Here is a 6589-nt window from a genome sequence, read left to right on the forward strand (position 1 = left end):
GAAAGAGAAGAGCTTTTACATATTCTTTATTGTTTGCCTCTTCAATTTGTATGTCTTTCATGTTTAATGTTAAATGTGTTACATATATAATAGGTTAGATAGAATGCATATATAATAGGTTAGACATATATAATAGGAATGTGCTGCGACTGTCAAGGTGCCATAGTAGAATACTTCTTGGTTTCGCATCTTTATTAACAAAGTATTGTTTGGGGCATAAAAGACTTTACACAATGATGAATACCCTTTATTTGCTTTGCTCTTTATTCAAATGAATACATAAGCTGGACTCCTGAATAAATGCCACAAGTGAAGAGTCCATTCCACCATTTGTATATTTTTACTGTCTAAATAGGTCTAGAAATCACATCCTTTTGGCATTACGGTGGTATATATTCCCTAAACGGGCGGGCAATTTCCTACATATCATGTGTCATTGTACTACTTGTGCATATACTCAGTTAACTATGTCTTAACATGATTCTCTGCCATGTTCTAGAATGTCAATGAGGAAAGTACTAAAGTTAATGACCTTTCACTTGTCAAGGAAAGGTTTTTGCTAAATGAGACTTGATTATTGAGTTATAGGATAATAAAAAAACATGCAAGCTCTCCTCCAGAGACATTTTAAGTCATTAGTATAATGTTAATGATGTTGGCCATCCATCGTATATATAATGGACAGTTATAAAGCTTTCCACTCTCTTATCTCTTTTAACTTAGTCACTTCCTCCATTTCGTCACTTCCTCCATTTCGGTCCATATTAAAATAGAATCAGGCCTTTTTATACTGTTGTTTATTGTGCTATATCTTACTGCTATGAACAATCACACAAAAGAAAAAACACACCAAAACAAATGCATTATGCAAATGCAATTACTCTTTAATTTGTGATGCCACCGATGAATTGGTAGAGAAGCAATATTTTGTATTTGGAAAAAACAAAGTATATTGATCTCTTTTGCCATGCATGTCTGTCGAGTTTGCTAACGTGAATGATCTCTTTTGCAGGATCCACTGGTGACTAAAGGTGCAAACACTGCATATATGGATATTGAACTGGTGGGTGAATGCTTTGGGGTCCTCTCATCATTTGGCCAATTCATAATGCACGTTAATTAGTGAATGTGTTACGTAGGAAATTAATGATTGGAAGAATCATTGTTCGACTACTTAGTTTGAAGGTTTTTATGAGCTTTGGGGTTCAAATTGGTATTGTTTTTAGGAACTGTTGAGCAATCTAAATTTGTAAATAATTTATGTAAAAGTTTGTAAACAATTTATGTATCTCTAGTATTTTGGTAAATGTATTATTTGAATATAATTAGATTTGATATTAGAATATAATTAGATCTTGTTGGATATGAATTCAATCTAGTATTGTTCAATGTTGTGTACATGCACCAAAAGTAGGTTCGGCAAAAAAAAAAAACTACTGTAGCACAGCATCCTAGACGAAAATTCCGTTTAGGATGCTCAAATTCCGTCTAGGATGCTTTTTTTAAAAGAAAAAATTAAAAACATCAATTTCCGTCTAGGATGAGTATTCTAGACGGAATTTCCGTCTAGAATGAATTCCGTCTAGAATACTCATCCTAGACGGGAATTTTTTCCGTCTAAAATGCAGTATTCTAGACGGAAATTCCGTCTAGAATATTCCGTCCAGGATATATTCTAGACGGTTTTGAATTCCGTCTAGAATATTCTGTCTAGGATGTATTCTAGACGGAATTTCCGTCTAGAATACTACATTCTAGACGGAAACTTTCTAGACGGGTATTCTAGACGGAATTCCGTCTAGAATACACATCCTAGACGGAATTTTGAGTATTCTAGACGGAATTTTCCGTCTAGAATACCTTATTTTTTACTTGTGATAGCTCGAGCTATGATGACAAAAAAGCACACTTATGTAGGGCATTAGAATTCACCTTAGAATTCACCGCAATTTTGCATGAGAAATATTCTGATAGAATTTGCTTACTTCAACCTATCATTCTAATAGTAAGACAATAATATTAATGGAAGTGTGGCCTAGTTAGTATTACTTATGGGGTTTTTGCATATCTACCCTTCAAATTTACAAAATGCTAAGGAGTCTTATCTAACAAACTGATGAAGCTTTAAAATATCACTTTAGTTTTTAAAAATCATAAAAATTGACACCATTAATTGCTTGGGGTAGAACTATTCAATGTTAAGAGTTTGCGGGAATAATTTTGCAAATATAGAAATTTTGAATGACAAATATGTAGATGTTGGGGAATTTTAGTTTCCCCGCCTACTACGATTTGCGCAACTTGGAATCCAACCACAATCAACAAGATATAAAATAACCATAATTAAGAAGAAATAACACTGAGATTTACATGGTTCTGTTGACCAACTTCAACCTATGTCCACGGGCAACAATACGAGAAATTCACTATGTATCAGAGAGAACTACAAGAGAAACCACTCAACTCTCGTCTCTGAATCTCTCAACCTCACATACATAATCAACTCTCATATTATCTTCAAAACTCATTCCTTACAATCTTTGGAACGGATAAAGACTGCGAAACCCTCTCCCAATGATGTAATCTTTTACACGGATAAAGACCACGAAACCCTCGTCTCTCGCACAATATTCTTGAATCAGGTTACGTCCTCTGCTAACCCTAAATTACAAGAATATTAAAACTCTCTCATCTGCTTGGTTTTTCCTCCAACAATAAAAGAATATATATAGGAAAACTAAAAATCCCATCTCTAGCCTAACTTCCTAATTAGAGTAGGATTCAAACTCCTAATTATGATGAGACCCAATCTCCTAATCATGATAGATCTCTAACCCTATCTAATTCTCATGAAGTTATACAAAGAATCAAAGATATGATCCCAACAATCTTCACATTGGATTTGATTCCTAAACTCCATTGAAGATATATCATCCCAGTCTTAAAACTTTGTCTCTCATGCTAGGGTCTTCTATTCTTTTACACTTCAAATCGAAGCACCTGCACTCTAACTGGGACGTCCCGTGACACTCACTATCATCTACTTCGTCGTGGCGCCTCCACCTCTCTTGTGCACACCAAGAGATCTTCGCCACCTTTGACATTAGAAGTAAATCAACCATGCTTCTCCTTTTGAACTGGACTTGACAGTAGCCTTCCCCCATTTGCTTTCCTTGTAGTCCATCTGCATCGCTCGTTTCAAACTATATCGGTGCACCTCTCCTACTCCACACTACGATCCGAATGCCTCTATCTCCTTCATCACTTGGCTTGAGCCGAATATGAGCGTTCATCGTCTTCAAGTCCAATGTCACCATCTCCATCTCCCTGTGTATCACTCGGTCGCGCCTGCTTGAAAGCTCCACCTAATCTAGCACTATGCTCCTCGAGTCTACACACCAACCAACTCTTGCTCCTGCGATGACTCTGAATAATTATATGCTGATAACTCTACTACTAGAATCATGTTTGATTATCTACACCAGTCTCATCCGTCGCATACTTGTTTACCCTATCTACCATAAGATCTGTCTTATTACTATCATCAGAACTTATCAGCACTTTTTGACTAATCTGAGCATAATCTGAAAAATCTAACCCTTACATCGTGTTTACAGCACTCTAAAACTCAAAAATCGACCCTAGATCACTACATTTTGCCTCTGATTCACCCATCTGCTGACGAATAATCATGGACCATCGGATTAAACAAAACACCAAACACCACAAATCAGCTAGCACTAGATCAACATGAAATCCCACCCACTTGATTGATACCTTTCATTCTCCCATAAATCTCGTGGAATGCTACAGTAATTTTTCCTTTTCCTTTTTTTCTTCATCTTGATTCTTGTAAAGCCGATCTTCAATCTCGCATGACGATGACTTCTATCTTGAAAACTAACTCCTGGATTCATAACCTGGCTCTGATACCGCTTGTTGGGGAATTTTAGTCTCCCCGCCTACTAAGATTTGCGCAACTTGGAAGCCAACCATAATCAACAAGATATAAAATAATCACAATTAAAAAGAAATATCACCGAGATTTACGTGGTTCAGTCAACCAACTTCGACCTACGTCCACGGGGAACAATACGAGAAATTCACTATGTATCAGGGAGAACTACAAGAGGAGCCACTCAACTCTCGTCTCTGAAGCTCTCAACCTCACATATATAATCAACTCTCATATTATCTCTAAAACCCACTCCTTACAATCTTTTGAACGGATAAAGATTGTGAAACCCTCTCCCAATGATGTAATCTTTTGCACGGATAAAGATCACGAAACCCTCGCCTCTCGCACAATATTCTTGAATCAGGTTACGTCCTCTGCTAACCCTAGATTACAAAAATATTGACTCTCTCTCTCTCTCTCTCATCAGCTTGGTTTTTCCTCCAACAATAGAAGAATATATATAGGAAAACCAAAAACTCTATTTCTAACCAAACTTTCTAATTAGAGTAGGATTCAAACTCCTAATCACGATGAGACCCAATCTCCTAATCATGATAGATCTCTAACCCTCTCTAATTCTCATGAATTTATACAAAGAATCAAAGACACGATCCCAACAGCAGTAGAACCCCCTATTCTTATTAATAATAAAAATTCTTTTACGAAGCATATGATGCATTATTTATGCAACATTTTTGTTCGTCTCAAACAAGCATCTAAATTTCTCATTATATCATTTAAATATAAATACAACGTGTTATATATAAGAATGATTTCGGATAGTTTATAAACAAAACAAAGAAATTTGATGAGTTGCTAGTCAGTTTTGTGTTAGTGGCTGTTTGGATGCTTTTAGGAAACTAGAGTATTTATGATACAAAATAGAAAGTGGTTATCCACCTCACCACTTTCCATTCGAGTGTTTACATTGTTTGGTTAGGAATCTTTGTGAATCCTAAAATAATAGTATTACATTGTTTGGATAGTATAATGTAAACTAGAGTATTTATGACACAAAATGGAAAGTGATTATCCATCTCACCACTTTCTACAAGGTTTTGACTTTTTTATTATTATTTTGGACACATTTATGATATTGTCTCAGCTTTCCAACAAAATCACTCTTATTTTGATGATTTTACTTTCGGTGACACCTTATCAAAAGGTGTAAGCTTTCCATGTAAAATAGAATTTAAACAAACAATGTAAAGTGATGAAAACCGACATTGGGACCCACTTTTTTACACTTTTTATCCTTTTACATAGTAAAAACATACAACCAAACAGCCCCTTACAAACAGATCTGACGACGAAAATAAATAAACAAAAGCAGCATTTATTGCACTCAACTTAGCTGGAACATTTTGACAAAATCTAACTGGAGAATTTATTGCTATGACTCCTTTTTTCCATCAAACACACAATTTGTCACGAGTGAAAATGCTGAGCGCCGGAATCTAAGCACGCCTTGAAAGCATTCGGTGGCCTAAAATCTCTTGAATAGTCTGACTTTGAACTATCAAAAAAAAAGTGGGTCAACGATCGAGATGAGACCGAAAAAGGAGGCACCTTTTTGCCTAGCGACGTCCTATGGCTCCTAGCAATTTGAACGAGAATACTTCGTTTGTCCCCCATCTTTTTCAGATTAAAAAAAAAAAAAAAACCCCACCTTCATTATTGAAACATGACCAAGTTTGTAGGCTACATATAACTTAATTCTCAAATCAAGATGAAGTGTGTCTGGGCAGTACGATCTCGTGAAGCAAAATATAGAATATCAAGGTGATAGATTTACAAGAAATATACAACAGCAACATCGCAACCAACAAGAAAAAGAATTAAAATGTTTTTATTACCGTGGAAACTAATAAAATTTCAATCCGAAAACTTCCAAAAGTATGAAGGGGGTAAAAAAAAGTGAGAAGATTTTCGTGGGCTCGAACCAGAATGTTTGCACATACTATGAGACCCTTAACTTACCCTGTAAACTAGTGCAACTATTTTTATCCCTAAAAACTATTTTTATCCCCATCTTACTCATGAACTAGTAAGATGGGGAATGAGAGAAAAATAGTTCATGAGATCAAAAAGAGAAAACTAATGTCTCACATAATCAGGTATATGATACTTAAACAGAAAATAACAAAAGAATATTATTCACGCATCAAATAGGATTCCCGTAACGTAACAATATCAAAAAAAAAAAAAAAAATCCCAAAAATAAAAACAAATAAGAAAATGTTGAATCTTCTTCAAGGAAACTTTCCCCTTTTCTATCTGACCAAATCCCGCGTTTCATTTTTTTTTTTTTTACATTTATCACTACCAATAACCCTCAGCTCACTCATTTCTCAAACCCACCACTTTTGACCCCTCCCTCCCCCTCTCTGCGCTCTCTCTCGCCAACCCAATGACTACCCAATAACCCTCAACTCTCTCTCTCTCTCTCTCATCAAACCATGAAACTGCTCTCCCTCCTCCTCGGCCTCCTCCTGCTCTTCTCTCTCACTGTAACCACAGCACAAACGGAGGCAGAAGCTCTCCTCAAGTGGAAGAACTCCTTACACCAACCAGCCTCCCTCGACTCCTGGTCCTCCTCCTCCACCAACTCCTCATCACCCTGCAAGTGGC

The sequence above is a fragment of the Asparagus officinalis genome, chromosome 4 (assembly GCF_001876935.1).
Source record: "Asparagus officinalis chromosome 4, Aspof.V1, whole genome shotgun sequence".
In the NCBI taxonomy this organism is placed as follows: Eukaryota; Viridiplantae; Streptophyta; class Magnoliopsida; order Asparagales; family Asparagaceae; genus Asparagus; species Asparagus officinalis.